Source organism: Somniosus microcephalus, chromosome 20, assembly GCF_052327205.1.
Source record: "Somniosus microcephalus isolate GS21.2 chromosome 20, FLI_Smic_1.0, whole genome shotgun sequence".
NCBI lineage: Eukaryota > Metazoa > Chordata > Chondrichthyes > Squaliformes > Somniosidae > Somniosus > Somniosus microcephalus.
This window is the reverse complement of record NC_141006.1, coordinates 60,111,655-60,128,860: the sequence shown is the minus strand read 5'-3', so window position 1 is coordinate 60,128,860 and position 17,206 is coordinate 60,111,655.

The following is a 17,206-nucleotide window of genomic DNA, read 5'->3' as shown; positions in this document are numbered from 1 at the left end:
GTTTGTTGCCTTAACCGGCTGAGGGCTTGCGGAGCGGCTGCAATCATGTTCTATCATTGGCACATGCCATTCCCTGACAGGGGGCCTAGAAGTGACGTTCAATAAGCCGCCGACGGACGGCCCTTGGACCTTGTGCCTCCCTCCTGGGCTGGTACTCCTCGTCCTCCTCCTCCTCATGCTCCTCCTGCTCCTCCTCCTCAGGTGGTGGTCCAACGTGAGGTGGCAGTGCCTGAGTCCTGCGGATAGCCAGGTTGTGCAGCATGCAGCAAACGACGACGAATTGGGAGACTCGATCCTGCGAATACTGGCGGGCTCCCCCGGAGCGATCGAGACAGCGGAACCGTTGCTTGAGGACGCCGATTGTTTGTTCTATGATGTTCCTAGTCGCTTGATGGCTCTCGTTGTATGCCTCTTCAGCAGGGGTCATGGGCGCGCGGAGCGGGGTCATGAGCCAGGTACACAAAGGATAGCCTTTGTCCCCGATAAGCCATCCTCTTGGGGGAGGCTGTGCCTGGAACATGTCAGCCACAGTTGTCTGTCGCAGGATAAAGGCATCGTGGCTGCTGCCTGGAAAGCGGGCATTGACAGCTAGGATGGGCTGCCTGTGGTCACACACCAGCTGTACGTTGAGGGAATGGTAGCCCTTCCGGTTGCGGTAATCCTCGGCATGCTCAAGAGGTGCCCGCAAAGCCACATGCGTGCAGTCAATCGCGGCCTGCACCATGGGGAAGCCCGCTATTCTTGAAAATCCCACTGCACGCTGCTGCTGCTTGTCCAGGGTCATGGGGAAGGAGATGAATTGATGTCTCCTTGCGAAAAGGGCTTCGGTCACCTGGCGGATGCAGCAATGCACGGCGAACTGGGAGATGTTAGCGATGTCCCCAGCAGCGGATTGGAAGGAGCCGGTGGCATAGAAGTTGAGAGCCACCGTCACCTTCACTGCCACCGACAGAGACGTCCTGCGCATCAGCTGTGGCTGCAGATCTCTCTGAAGCAGCTGGCAGATGTCTGCAACCACCTCCCTTCTGAATCGCAGCCTCCTTACACACATCGCGGCAGACATGGTCAGATAGGAGGACTGCTGGCGGTATACCCTGGGTGTGTAAGGCCTCAGTTGGCGACGCCTGTTGCCCCCTCTGCGTCTAGCCAGGGCTGCCACTCTCTCACGGCGTCTGTAAGCCCTTCTGGCATAAGGCTGAAAGTCAGCGTTGGCACCCAATGCAGCCCCCATTATATGCTGGCAAACACTGAGCTCTCAATGAAGGCAAAGATAATTGCTAAGCTCTGGCCTGAGCCAAAAATACCTGTCCTAGTGTTGGTCCAAACCAGTAAGCTCTCCTCCTTGGTCTCTCTCCAAAAAACCGTTGCACAAGAGTGAATGCTGCAAAATGGCTGGCCTTTATAGTGCAGGGTAAGTGCCCTTTAATTAGCGCTCCCCGCGGCCCGGCTCGGCTGTGTACTGTTCCACTTCACAGTCGTTAGGGCCGCCCGGCGCACAATGGGCCGGCGCAAGTGAAGTTCCGGTTTGGGGCGCACAAAGGGCATTGCACTATTAAATGACGTCATGATCTGCGCGCGCAGCAGGGCGCGCGCTAAGACTTTGCGCCGGTGCTAAATGTGTCCTGAAGTTGGGGAGAGGCACAGATCGCGCTGCGCCCGGGCGCTAAGCGCCTAGCGCTCGAGATCTACTCCTCCTAAGGCGCTAACGGCTGGCGCGCCCAACTGAATTTCTAGGCCTGTATCTTTTACTGTTTCTTCTGCTATTTGCTTTGATTTTGTGTCTGACACGGGCAGCGCAGCAGTGACCATACTCACATGAACATCCACGTCTTCTTCAGTAGAGCTCACATGACTCATTGTGGGTGCTCGGGATAGTGCATCTGCTAACACTATGTATTTGCCTGGTGTGTAGATCAGCTCAAAGTCATATCTTTGCAGCTTCATCATGAGTTGTTGAATCCTTGGAGACATCTCATTCAGATTTTTTTTAATGATGGCAACCAGTGGGCTGTGGTCTGTCTCAACTGTGAAGGTGGGAAGTCCATATATGTAGCCATGAAACTTTTCTAGTCCAACTACCAAGCCTAGACATTCCTTTTCAATCTGGGCGTATCGACACTCAGAATCAGTCATAGACCTGCAGGCATGGGCAACAGGCTTCCAATCTTCACCCTCTGCTTGTAGCAAGACCGCGCCTAGGCCATCCTTTGATGCATCCGTTGACACTTTGATTCTCTTTGTTGGGTCAAATAAAGTGAGTACAGGTGTGGTTGTCAGCACTGTTTTGAGGTTCATCCACTCTTGTTCATGTATTTCTGTCCATGCGAACTCATTTGTTTTATGTAGCAGGTCTCGCAGACAGGCTGTCTTGGCTGACAAGTTAGGAATGAACTTTCCAATGAAGTTTATCATCCCCATGATGCGTAGTACTCCTTTTTTGTCAGTGGGTCGGGGCATGTTGAGTATGGCGTTTACTTTTTCCATATCTGGCTCTATTCCTTTACCAGATAGATTATCTCCTAGGAAAGTGACTTCCTGGACACCAAACTGACACTTGGCTTTGTTGAGCTTCAGTCCATTCTGGCGTATGCTCTGTAGCACTTTAGTCAGTCTCTCATTGTGTTCTTTCAGAGTGGAGCCCCAGATGATGATGTCATCAACATAGACCCGGACTCCTTCCAGACCTTCAATTATGTGTTCCATCGCTCTATGAAAGATTTCAGATGCAGATATTATCCCGAAAGGCATTCTGAGGAAACAATACCTGCCAAATGGTGTGTTGAAGGTACAGTATTTGGTGCTCTCTTCATCCAGTTTTAGTTGCCAAAATCCTTGTGAGGCATCGAGCTTTGTAAAGTATCTGGCACCTGACATTTCACTGGTGATTTCTTCTCGCTTGGGAATCTGGTAGTGTTCACGTTTTATGTTTGCATTAAAGTCCTTTGGATCCATGCATATTCTTAGATCATTGCTCTTTTTCTTTACACATACCATGGAGTTAACCCAGTCTGTTGGCTCTTCGACTTTCCTGATGATTCCTAGTGTGGTCATTCTGTCCAGTTCATTCTTGAGCCGGTCACGCAGGGGTGCTGGAACTCTTCATGGAGCATGTACCACTGGCTGAGCATCCTCCTTTAGCTGGATCTTGTAAGTGAATGGTAGAACTCCAAATCCTTTGAACACATCCTGGAAATTACTCACTACAGAATCCACTGAGTCATCTGGTCTGCTTATGGCACAGTTTATACGGTAGACTCTCTTGACCAGTTCTAAGTCCTCACAAGCTTTGTCACCCAGTAGTGAATCAAGTCCTTCAGCCACAACAGAAAACATAAGATGATGCACTTTGTCTTTGACTGTCACTTTAAGTCTGCATACACCTAAGCTATCTATTTTCTGTCCATTATAGTTCTTCAGTAGTACTGACTTTTTCTGTATTTTGGGCTTTTCTTTCATATTTTTAATGTCACTCATACTGATTAAGTTTGCTTTTGCCCCAGTGTCTAGTTTCAATGTAACTAATGCTCCATTTATCTGAAGTGGGATCATCCATTTGTCCTCTTTTACTGCATTAATTTTATGTTCGGCATTGTCCATATCTGAGGGCTGCACATTTTCTGTATCATTTTTGACATTGTCACATGACACCATTCGTACAAAAAATGTCTCACTTAAATCAGTGTCCTCAATCACATTGACTTGGACTTGTTGCCCTTTCTTTGTTTTTACTTTTGAAAAGCATTGTTTGGCAAAGTGATTCTTTCCATGATATTTTGTGCACATTTTTCCAAACGCTGGGCATTGTCTTAACTGGTGTTTGTCACCACAGCGTTTACAATTAAAATTTCCTTCCTCCGATTGCTTTTCATTTCTGTTCTGCCCATGTTTCTTCCCCTTGTAGGACACAGCACCGACAGCAGCACTTACTACAATCGCATCATTATTGATTTCACTGAAAGTCTTCGCGTGCTGTCGAGCTAGCTCACTGGCTTGGCATATTTTCACAGCATTTTCCAATGTTAGTTTGGTTTCTCTCAACAGACGTTCCCTGACTTTTTTATCATGAATACCAAACGCGATCTGGTCATGAATCATGGATGCTTTCAGCTCAGAGAAATTACATGTCTGTGCTTTCAGTTTCAGATCAGTCACAAAGCTATCAAAAGTCTCATTTTGCTGCTGTGTCCTTGAACAGAACACGTATCTTTCATAGGTCTCATTCTTTTTGGGAGAACAATGTGTATCAAATTTCTTTAGCACATCGTCTAAATTTTCTCTGTTCTCCTCTGGATTAAATACAAATGTATTAAATACCTCTATCACCTGTGGGCCTGCAACCGTGAGCAGCAACGCTATCTTCCTTGCGTCTGGCTTCGTACCGTACCCGATGGCAGCAATGTAGAGTTCGAATTGTTGTTTGAAGCCCGCCAATTGTAGTCGACATTTCCCGTGAGATTCAAACCTCCTGGTGGCTTCAAAGACTCCATGTCACGTTTCACAATGTTTAGCAGATTTTCACAACTCCTGGTACCATGTTATGTTCATTAATAACTAAACATTCTTGTTATGAACAGCTAGCTTCTAGCTAGTCATTTATTCAGCACACGTTCTCTAGGTACAGCATCTGTAGAGATTCAGCATGTGTACTTCTGTGTGCAGGCAGCCATCTTGACTACTGCCTTGTGGGTAGCCTACTGCATCATGGGTAGTGTAGTCTTAAATACATACAACTAAATATACAGCTCTATACAGCTCTATAGCTCCACCTAGTGCACTATTCTAGAATTATATGTTATTGATCATTACAATACCTAGCACAAAGGAAGATGGTTGTGGTGATTGAAGGTCAATCATCACAGCCCCAGGACATTGCTGCAGGAGTTCCTCAGGGCAGTGTCCTAGGCCCAACCATCTTCAGCTGCTTCATCAATGATCTTCCCTCCAACATAAGGTCAGAAATGGGGATGTTCGCTGATGTCTGCACAGTGCTCAGCGCCATTCACAACTCCTCAGATAATGAAGCAGTCCATGCCCGCATGCAACAAGACCTGGACGATGTTCAGGCTTGGGCTGATAAGTGTCAGGTAACATTTGCGCCACAGAAGTGCCAGGCAATGACTATCTCCAACAAGATAGAGTCTAACCACCTCCCCTTGACATTCAATGGCATTACCATCGTCGAATCCCCCACCATCAATATCCTGGGAGGTCACCATTGACCAGAAACTTAACCGGACCAGCCACATAAATACTGTGGCAACAAGAGCAGGTCAGAGGCTAGGTATTCTGCGGTGAGAGTCTCACCTCCAGACTCCCCAAAGCCTTTCCACCATCTACAAGGCACAAGTAAAGAGTTTGATGGAATACTCTCCACTTGCCTGGATGAGTGCAGCTCCAACAGCACTCAAGAAGCTCAACACCATCCAGGACTAAGCAGTCGCTTGATTGGCACCCCATCCACCACCTTAAACATTCACTCCCTCCACCACCGGCGTACCGTGGCTGCAGTGTGTACCATCTACAAGATGCACTGCAGCAACTCACCAAGGCTTCTTCGGCAGCACCTCCCAAACCCACGACCTCTTCCACCTAGAAGGACAAGGGCAGCAGGCGCATGGGAACACCACCACCTCCAAGTTCCCCTCCAAGTCACACACCATCCTGACTTAGAAGTATAGCGCCGATCCCTTCATCGTCGCTGGGTCAAAATCCTGGAACTCCCTACCTAACAGCACTGTGGGAGTACCCTCACCACACAGACTGCAGCGGTTCAAGAAGGCGGCTCACCACCACCTTCTCAAGGGCAACTAGGGATGGGCAATAAATGCTGGCCTTGCCCATAAGCAAATTTAAAAAAACATACCAATTCACTCCAGCATCTCACCCAAGGGGGCTATTCTTTGGTGAGAATTGAAGATGGGCAGCAGTGGCGGGCTATTTGACCGTGAAAGCATCACTGTTAAGCCCATTCTGATGCTCACCCATTATTCACTCCACACAGCACTTTCCAGCAAGAGTCAGTGAATAGGGTTGAGGAGAGAGGCCATCTCTGATCTTCCCTACATGGCCGTTTACCTAACAGTCAATGTAATTCCCTGTCTCTCAATGTAATTCATTGCAAATGCTTTAAGAAGTTTCTGAAGGATGTAATAAAGTGAACTAAAGATGGAAGATCTTTCTTTCATCAGGAAGTGATTTTAAATTTTTCTTCATTGCAGGAATAACACATTTCGTAGACACGTAATAGCTCAACTCACACCAAGTCCCGTTCACCCATCACTCCTGTGCTCGCTGACCCACATTGGCTCCCGGTGCAGCAATGCCGCGATTTTAAAATTCTCATCCTTGTTTTCAAATCCCTCCATGGCCCCGCCCTCTCCCTATCTCTGTAACCTCCTCCAGCCCAACAACACGCCGAGATCTCTGTGCTCCTCCAATTCTGGCCTCTTGCGCAACCCCGATTTTAATCGCTCCACCATTGGCGGCCGTGCCTTCAGCTGCCTGGGCCCCAAGCTCTGGAATTTCCTCCCTAAACCTCTCTGCCTCTCTCACCTCTCTTTGACCAAGCTTTTGGTCACCTGCCCTAATATCTCCTTACGAGACTCAGTGTCAAATGTTGTTTGATAATCGCTCCTGTGACGCGCCTTGGGACGTTTTACAACATTAAAGATGCTATATAAATGCAAGTTTTTATTGTTGTTGTATATTATATAGGTCAGTCACAATCCCTCCCTACCACCTCTAAAAATGTATTACGATCAATATCCTCATCGCCCAGTCCAGCCCTGTTACACCTATTTGGTCAAGCTGAGGCAAGGTGCAGTTCTGATACCCTAGCATAGATTTTCCTGTAGCCGGGAATGACAGCCTTAATTTGGCCGGATAGTCTTGGTAGCAAATTTCCTGGGGTCAGCTTAATAAAAATGTTTCTGGCAGGCACCTGGCAGAGTTTCAAAGTGAGAACAGGGCCATTGGCTGAATGAGAAGACGAAGGGGGAAACATTGAGACGCGCCCCCTTTGGGGCACTAACTTCACCAAATTAGCGTCCCTGCGGCCGAAATTGAGTGGTAGCGCCCCAAGAGGGAAGCGGGCCGCTGCTGGAAGCGCGACCCGGGGCCCAGCTGGCCCACCGGGATTGGAGTGCCGGCAAAAGAGCCCGGCACTCAAGAGAAGTGCCGGGCTCATGGAGCGCAGCCGGCACTCCGCGGGGGTGCTGGTCAGGAGGCCAGGGACGGCAGCGGAGGCAGGTGCTGGCAGGCGGCCAGCAACAAAAATGGCCGCTCGGCACCTTGCCTTTAAATAACGCCACCCTGGCCGCAGGTAGGCCCCCCTGAGCCCATTGGACATAGTGTCCGGTGGTAAGTCAGGGGGCGCTACCAAAGATCGCGGCCGGGGCGCGAGCGGGGTGCTGCACATGGCGATGACATCATCACCAGCGGCGCAATGCCGCGGGGCACTGATGGTTACCACCGCCACTAACCTCCCGCTGAATTTTGCAGGAGGCGTTTGGGGCGCCACGTCCCGGCGCTAGTTACTTTGCGCCCCATTAGTGCCCTCCTAGGGCGCTAACGGGAGGTGCAAAGCAACTGAATTTTTCCCCCTAAAGGTCCAACCCATCCGTCTCTCAGCAGGACTTTAATTCAGAGGAATGGAAAACACAAAATCTGGCTTTCACATGACTGGAGACCTGATGCCAGTGATGTCGGTTCCCTTAGGTCTCGAGTAACCCGCAAGTAAAACTGCTGGGAGTCTCTAAAACCAGCTGTCAGGAAGATCTGCTTTTAATGCTTCTTCCAAGCTGGTAGTGAGTCCCGGCTGTATTATATTTGGCTTGCAATCATCTGTGCAAGATCAGAACTTCCAAGCATCAAAGGCTCTAGTGAGGGTCACAGCTTGGCTTTCCATTAACACAAATCAATCACCTCAGAGATTTGTTTGATGTTTGTGTAACTCGCCTTTTGTTTTTATCAGATGTAATCTTGTTTATCTGAAGGGATACTTACTAGTCCTAGCCCCTTTAGGGCTACTCCAGATCAGGCGTATTCCTCAGACGTTCACTTTCAACTAAAGTTTGAGGTAGCCGATTCGTATTGGGTCTAAAGGTCTGGACTATCCCTAAAGGAAAGGAACAACCTGAAAATGTTACCATCCTCCAGATAGCAGTTTTAATAAGTTTAGCTAGACTATAACGTTCCAGATATTATGAGGGTCCGGAAAACTCCCCCAGAATTCTGCATCTCCTCACCAAAGAGTGTACAGAGATTGAGTTCGCAAGTTTGATACAGAAGTATTATGTGAGACAATTCTAAAAATATAGATTTATTAATGAACTGACATGTAGTTTACAGTTGGTGAGTCAATCGCAACATTAACAGTTCCAAAAAGAGAAAGCTTTACAATCTTATCAGAGATCCTTACTCTCAAATCTTAACTTCACTACAGTTTTATTCAGGATATCCACCAAAATCAAATACAGAACCTTTAATCCCCAAGGTACAAAGAGTTGTAGACTTACAGAGCCACCTCTGAAGCCTGAGAATCGCTTTGCCCCTTTACAGTCTATTATCCCATTTGAGAGTTCAATATTTATAGCCTTTTTCAGTGGTATTTCCTTTAAGGTTTTCTGCTGATGTAAGCTAATTATCTCTAATCATTTTTCTGCTGACTTCTGCAATTCTTAGTTACCTCAGCTGGTAGCATTACAGAACCATGTCTCTCCTCTAGGTGTTCCAAACTTACTATAAAAAACAGTGTAACAGCAGGTGCGCTTTATTTGATGTCATGTTTACTAAGGCAGATGTTTGTACTTTAAGAAGTGTAAATTAGAACACCTTGTACAGGGTGAACTATTGTCTTGTTCCCAAAGTTTCAGACTGTCGGGACCCTTTAACCTTCTGTTTCAATAAGGTTATTGATTCAGTATCAACAACTATCCTATCTCTATGGCCAGAATGCTGTAACAGCTTTTTCCCGCAACATACACACTATCTGGGTATGAACTAAGACAACACACCAACACACCAGGATATTATGTGGGAAGATTTATTCTGGTTGCTGTATGTTGGTAACATCTTTGTTCGCTATTTCTTGAGATATCGTAAAGGTGCTCTGAGAGGATATTTTCTGTTTTCACAAAGGGCAGTGGAAATCTGGAACTCTCTCCCCCAAAAAGCTGTTGAGGCTTGAAGTCAATTGAAAAATTCAAAACTGAGATTGATAGATTTTATTAGGCAAGGGTATTAAGGGTTACGGAACCAAGAAGGCAGATGGAGTTTAGATACAGATCAGTCATGATCTAATTGAATGGCGGAATAGGCTTGAGGGGGTGAATGGCCTACTCCTGTTCCTATGTTGTGTTAGTGCATTAACCAGAGTGTTTAAAGTAGCACAATGAGAAGATTAAACCCAATAGTGTCTCCTGTTGCTAGGAACTGGAGATAGTCTAGTCAAGGAAAGCTTGAAACTGTGATCTTGTACTCAATCCTAAATTGGTAGAAATTGTACTTGGATATTGGACAAGTTCCAGCTCCAAGCAATGGGAAATAAGGCTTTGATAAATAAAATGAAAGTACATTTTGCAATTAAAGATTAAAACAGTTTATTATTATTTAGTATGTCATTTTTTTCCCTTTACACATCTTCCCACAACAGACAGGGTCAATGGCTGGGGAGCAGGGTGGGGGGAGGGGAGACTGCAGCTTCCACCAAGGCTTTAGTGGGTGAAGGTGGGAGGCGGATATGGGGTGAGGGGGGGCGGAAGTCTATCTTCGTCTGTCTTGGGATTGTAAATATTTGTCCTCCCCCAGGTAAAAGAAAGAACTTGCATTTCTATAGCGCCTGTCACAACCTCGGGACGTCCCAAAGCGCTTTACAGCCAATGAAGTACTTTTTGAAATGTAGTCGCTGTTGTAAGTTAGGAAACGCGGCAGCCAACTTGTGTACAGCAAGCTCCCACAAACTGCAATGAGATAAATGACCAGATCATCTGTTTTTAACGATGTTGGTTGAGGGGGATAAATATAGGCCGGGACACCAAGGAGAACTCCCCTGCTTCTCTTCGAAATAGTGGCCATGGGACGTCTCATCCGAAAGACGGCACCTCCGACAGTGCAGCACTCCCTCAGTACTGCACGGGAGCGTCAGCATGGATTATGTGCTCAAGTCCCTGGAGTGTGACTTGAGCCCACGACTGTCTAATTCAGAGACGAGAGTATACTACCCACCGAGCCACAGCTGACACCTCCCCGCCTGGTGGCATGGCTGAGATCAGGAATCTCTGATCAGGGACCATTATCACACGGGGATGCTGTACAGGGGCTAGATTTACAAGTGGCACCCAGCTGTCAGTGCACCTCTGAAGGCAGTGAGCCTCAGCTTTGTATTTTCGCTATGAATTAGCGGGGTGCTAATGCGAAAACCAAAACTGAGGTGCCCTTTAATCCAGTCACTGAGAAGCACAGTGCCTGCTTTCTGTTCTTTGAAAAGTGAGTCACGATAACATTAATATTCACTTTATCTGCCAGTAAATGAAAGGGAAGACTACACTTTCCTCCCCTTGAGTTTGCCACACATCAGAAAAAGGACCTGTCTGTGACATGAGCTAGAATATGATTGTTGACTTACAAAACAAAAAAAAATACAGGAAATATTATTTAACTGTTGCAGTTCATAGGACCATAGCAACAGGAGTGGGACATTCAGCCTCTTGAGCCTGTTCTGCCATTCAATTAGATTATGGCTGATCCATATCTTAACTCCATTTACTCACCTTGGTACCGTAACCCTTAATACCCTTGCCTAACAAATATCTATCAGTCTCAGTTTTGACATTTTTAATTGACCCCCCCAGCCTCAACAGCATTTTCAGTTAATCAATGTCCTTCCAATTTCTTACATTAAAAAAACAATTCTGCCGTATCTCGGAGATTGTTTTCAATTCATCCAATATGCCCATTACTCGCTGTTTGCTGGGTAACCACATGAGTTGCTCTCTCCCGGATATATGCAGCTGCAATACACACTCTAAAAGGAAAAAATACTTGCAACTTTATTGCACCAAAATGTCATAAGGTGCTTCACAACTCAATGGATGACTTTGAAGTGCAGTCACTGTTGTTAGGGAGGCAACTGCGGCAGCCATTTTATTTATAACAGGATTCCACAAATGGCAGTGAGAGTTAATGATCTCTTTTGTTGGTGATTTTGGTTGAGGGAGGAATGTTGGGCCTGGACACCGGAACAGCTTTCAACTCTTCTTCTTTGAATAGTGACACGGGATCTTTAACTTCCACCTGGACAGGCAGGATCCCTGTTTAACGTCTCATCCGATAACCCGTGGGAGATCAGGACTGTATTTCTGTTGCCACTGCCACCCACCAGCTGTGCATATCCTGAACTCATGGGCATCCTTGCCAATAGTTTGCAGCATTGTCTCACCACCGCCAAAGTGGGCCCTGATACATTTTCCTGCTGCTCAGCCATCAGCACATTTCTCACAGAAACATATCCTTACTGCACTTGGAAACCATTTACCCCTCACATGGTATTTAAGCAAATGGTTTATAATAGATGAGTTGTGGGTGACGTAATAAAGACTCACTACGCACTTGGTTGTACATAAAGCAAGGCTTTAATCGACTTGTAACAAAACATGGAGGTCTAGGTAGTAGTCACTAGCTTCCTGTTTCCAGACTGTCTCCGGCCAAGCTGGGCCCACGCCCTAGTATTTATACTCCTCGGGCGGCGCCCTCAGCTGGCCGTTCAGTAGTACTTCCCGAGTTACTTCTTGTAGAAGTTGCGATTTATGACAGTGGGTCTGAACAATGCTTTGTTATTCATTCTCAGAATGTGGTCATCGCTGGAAAGGCTGGCATTCATTGCCCATCCCTAGTTGCACTGAATTAAATGGTTTGTTACCACTTCAGAGGGCAGTTAAGAGTCAACTACGTTGGTATCCGACTGGAGTCATGTGCAGACTGGGTAAGGGCGGCAGGTTTCCTTCCCTAAAGGACACTGTTGGGATTACTTCGGATAACGCCTGAATGAGGCTCCTGCTCCCTTCCCACCTTCCTAAGCACGGAACCACAGAAGTTGAGACAGAAAGACATAGCAAAGGAGATAAAGAGAGAGTAGCAGCAACACAAAGACGACAGAGCCAGGTAAGAGACAAGACTTCTCTGATTCAACTAGGGTTGCCAACTCTGGCTGGACATATTCCTGGAGGTGTCATCCCATGACCTCCTGCCTCCAGCCCCTCCCCCCCCACACACTCCTGCCATTGGTCACCTGACGTGTCCATCCTCGCGGCGCCCCGCCTCCCCACGGCCAATTGGAAGGTGAACAGATTCTTCGTCACCCGATTGGATGATTCTTGACTGTCAATCAAACTGCCCTTTATTCCCCATGTCTGATATTTGTATAACTAATAAACAAGAGTATTCAAAGAAAATTTAAAAAATAAACACAATTTTTTATTGCCCCTATGATTTCTTTCTCCCGGGTGTTGCTCGCAGCAGTGTCCTGGAGATTCATCTTTAATTCCTGGAGGGTTGGCAACTCTAAATTCACCGCATGCAGTACTGCGGGAGACCGCCTGGGATACATACTTATGTTAAAAATAAGTCTCGTGCCTATCATACTTTAGATGTCACAATTCAAATACTCAATGAGTAGTAAAAAAATTTGAAAGGGTGGAAGTTATTTCATACTGGTTCCTTCTGACCTGGAGTCAGAAACTTAAAAGTCGCTTAGCAACAGCAATTAGCATCTACTTAAAGGGACAAGCCTGGTTAACTACACCAAGACCTTAACAGCAGAATAATACATTTTGTGTCACGTTTCGGAAAGGATGACCAAAGACAGTCCGAATGGCCCGCCTCATCTGCCTTTATCTTGTGCGTGATCCTGTGACATGGTACAATGCTTCCAGTCGTTACAAAACAGCCCATCATCCCACCTTCCACGAGCAATGCCACGGGGCTCTGCTAGTATTACTGAGGTCATTCCACAATCCAGTGCTCCCGGCATTTGCAGGAAGCACAGTCAGGAAATGATGGGCCTGCAGCCTGTAATTTTCCACTCACAAGCCACAGGCTCATGAGTTTCTAACCTACGGCTTCTGGACACCCAGGATTATCGAATCACTCTTTACGTGGTGGTGATCCTAGGTTAAACACAAGAACTGTGAGGCAGGATACAAGCTCATCAATATTTCATCTTGTAACATAGCTGAAAAGGATGCATCCACATATTGCTTTTTTATGGTTGAAAGATCCTGTGCTTTCGACCATACTGATTCATCCTGAGTGGCGAGAATGGGACGAGGAAAGAAACTATCACATAACCCAATCTTCTGATACCGAACTCAGTACAGTACATCATAGGCAGCTTCTTCTAAGGCAGGCTTGGGCCACTAAAGCCCTGTCTGCCCTCTCAAGTGGACGTAAACATAGAAACATAGAAAAATAGGAGCAGGAGTAGGCCATTCGGCCCTTCGAGCCTGCTCCGCCATTCAATATGACCATGGCTGATCCTCTATCTCAATACCATAATCCCGCTCTCTCCCCATATCCCTTGATGCCTTTTGTGTCTAGAAATCTATCTATCTCCTTCTTAAATATATTCAGTGACTTCAGCCTTCTGTGGTAGAGAATTCCACAAGTTCACTACCCTCTGAGTGAAGAAATTTCTCCTCATCTCAGTCCTAAATGTCCTACCCCGTATCCTGAGACTGTGACCCCTCGTTCTCGACCCCCCAGCCAGGGGAAACATCCTCCCTGCATCCAGTCTGTCTAGCCCTGTCAGAATTTTATACGTTTCAATGAGATCCCCTCTCATTCTTCTAAACTCTAGTGAAAGATCCCATGGCACTATTTTGAAGAAGAGCAGGGTAGTTCTCCCTGGTGTCCTGACTAATACTTATCCCTTAACCCACACCACTAAAAAACAGATGATCTGGTCACTATCAGATTGCTGTTAGTGGGACTTTGCTGTGCGCAAATTCACTGCCGCGTTTCCTACATTGCAACAGTGAGTGCACTTCAAAAATACTTAATTGGTTATAAAGTGCTTTGCTTTGCTTTCTTTCTTTCTGTCTTTCCGTTTTATTGATGCGCCGATGGCCGTTGTCCCTCTGAACTTTGCACTCTTGTTCCTTCTAAAAAGCAAGTACAGCCTTTCGTTCAGGCAGGTCATTCCAGATCATAACAACTCGCCACATGAAAAAAAATTCTCCTCATCTCCCCTCTGGTTCTTTTGCCAATTATCTTAAATCTGAGCCCTCTAGTTACGGCCCTTTTTCCACATTTACTCGATCAAAACCCCTCATAATTTTGAGCATCTCTATTAAATCCCCCCTTAACCTTCTCTGCTCTAAGGAGGAAATAAAACAGTTTCTCTAGTCCCTCAACATAACTGTAGTCCCTCATCCCTGGAGGATCCATACTGATTTTGGTCTACGAACCAAGGCCGAACCCCAGGATGCAGACGTTAGTATGTATGTGCAGTACTCAAGTTACTCTAACAGAAAGTGACTTTTCAATAATGATTATTGTGCACTTTTAATATTACACATAAAGCTCACTAATGGGACCGGGTTAAATGAGGGGCCTTTAAATTGAGGAGGCAGGAGTACTATGAAACAAGGTGCCTTTGTGATTGATGGAGGAGAATTTTTTTTTTTAATTATTCATTCAGAGGCTGAGGGCATTGCTGGCAAGGCAATCATTTATTGCCCATCCCTAACTGCCCTTCAGCTGGTGGTGAGCCGCCTTCTGGAACTGTTTTTTTGTAGCAGTTTGACACAACTGAGATGATTACTTTCAGAGGGCAGTTATGAGTCAAGCAACATGGCTGTGGGTCTAGGAGTCACATGTAGGCAAGACCAGGATAGCAAGTTTCTTTCTCTAAAGGACATTAGTGAATCAGTTGGGTTTTTACAACATTCCAATAACTTCATGTTCTCCATTACTAATACGAGTTTTATTTAATTAACTTAATTCAGATTCACAAACTGCCATGGTGGGATTTGAGCTCACGTCTACCCAGATCGTTAATACAGGCCTCGAGGATTACTAATCCAGTAACATGACCACTATGCTACCATACCCTCAAGACTTTGATTCTGGAGCCCATTGGCATGACACTGACCTGGAAGTGCTTGATGGTGGATGCAAAGGCCTTCACATGGCTCTGTGCAAATGGTAGTGTATGAAAGCTTAGCACATTGGATTCCAACTCCCTTGCCCAGCTCTGTTGGAATAGCGGGCATGGGAATTGCACACGAGTGCATTAGCATTTGTACGCTGATATTCACACACCATGGGCAGGATTTTAATTGGGCCGTGGAGGCGTGTGGGGGGTTAAAATCTCGAAATCAGGGGGCATGAACCCATCCCGCCCCCAACTCGCCTCCATGCCAGTTTCAAAGGAGGCGGATACCCGACCTGTGCTGGGACCCGCCTCCCCGAGGCGGGAAGGGGATTAGTGCCAATTAACTGCCTGTTAACAGGTAGTTAACAGGAGTTTTTAGCCTAATCCCTATTTTTATTGCTGAAGTGTGGGATTCCCAACAGCTCCAAACCACGGCAAGTTAGCGAGGCGGACTGTCGGGCTGAAGGGCTTGGAGGGTTCGAGATGTCCGGTGTTTAGGTGAGTGATGGGTGCATGAGTTCAGAGGTAAGTGTGTTTGGTGTGTGTAAAGTGTTTAAAGAAGTTTTACTTACATTTACTTACCTTTACAGCCTTCCTTCCTTCAGGTCTCGGGAGTCCCTCATCTCACCGGCACAGAAAGCAGAATGGCCGCGAGCTGTCAAAAGTTGCAGCATTCAGCTTTCTGTTCTGGAGAGATCTCTAAATCATCCTGAGAGGAAGGAATTAACTTGGAGTACAGATTGTCAGTGTTTGACAGCTTCAAACAGCTGTCAAATGCTGATACTTCATCTGTCAAAAGCTTTAGACAGATGAAATTTCAGTCTGTGACGTCACCTGTTGCCGGGTGGCCCTTAATTGGCCTGCTGAGCCCGCTGGGCGGGCTCAACAAGGTCAATCAAGTGAAAATCGTGTGGGTTGGCCACAACTCGATGGAGGCGGGACTACAACCCCGAAAGTTGTAGTCCTGCCTCCTACACACCTCGTCAATCAAAATCCAGCCCCATAACTTCAAGCCCACAAAGCGTCAGTGTGGCTCAGTTGGCAGCATTCCCCTCTCTGAGTCAAAGATTGTGGGTTCAAACCCCACTCCATGGATGTCAGACACATAAACTAGGCTGACGCTCCATTCCAGTACTGAGGGAATGCTGCATTGTTGGAGATGCCGTCTTTCAGATGAGACGTTAAACTCAGACCCCCATCTGCCCTCTTTCAGGCTAAAGATACCCTGGTGCAATCTGAAGAAGAGCAGCGAGTTCTCCCAGTATTCTGACCAACATTCCTACATCACAGCACCACAAATAAAAATCAGATTAACTGCTCATTCATCATATTTTCTTTTTGTGGGACTTTGCCATGCACAAATTAGCTGCCATGTATATGTCTATATAACAGTGGCTAGATTTCAAAAGTACTTCATTGGCTGTGACGGCCTTTGTGACATCCTGAGATCGTGAAAGGTTCTATATAAATGCAAATTCTTTCTTTTTTTCAAAAGTAATTCATTGGGGTGTCTTTAGTATGTGAAAAGGTGATATAAAAATACAAGGGGGTAGGAGGGAAAAATTGGGTCACGCCCCCTTTGGGGCGCTAACTTCGCCGGGGCACTACTTTTAGTGCCCTGAAAAAGTTAGCACCCCCGCACCCGAAATTGGGGCGCTGCGAGTGAATGTTGTGGTACTGCAGGCCTTCATCCCCTTATTAAAGGGGAGGGGTCTAACGCAGCGCGACCTGGGGCCCAGCTCGGCCACCAGGGAGTGGAGTGCCGGCAAAAGAGCCTGGCACTCAAGCACTCCGCAGGAGGACTACACAGGAGGCCGGGGACGGCAAAGCGGGCAGGTGCTGGCAGGCGGCCAGCAACAAAAATGGCCGCCTGGCACCTTTCCTTTAATTTGCGCCACCCCGGCCGCAGGTAGGCCCCCCTGACCCCATTGGACATGGCGTCCAGCAGTAAGTCAGGGGGCGCTACCGAAGATCGCAGCCAGGACGCGAGCGGGGCGCAGCGCACACTGGTGACGTCATCGCCGGTGGTGGTGCAACGCCATGGGGCGCTAATGG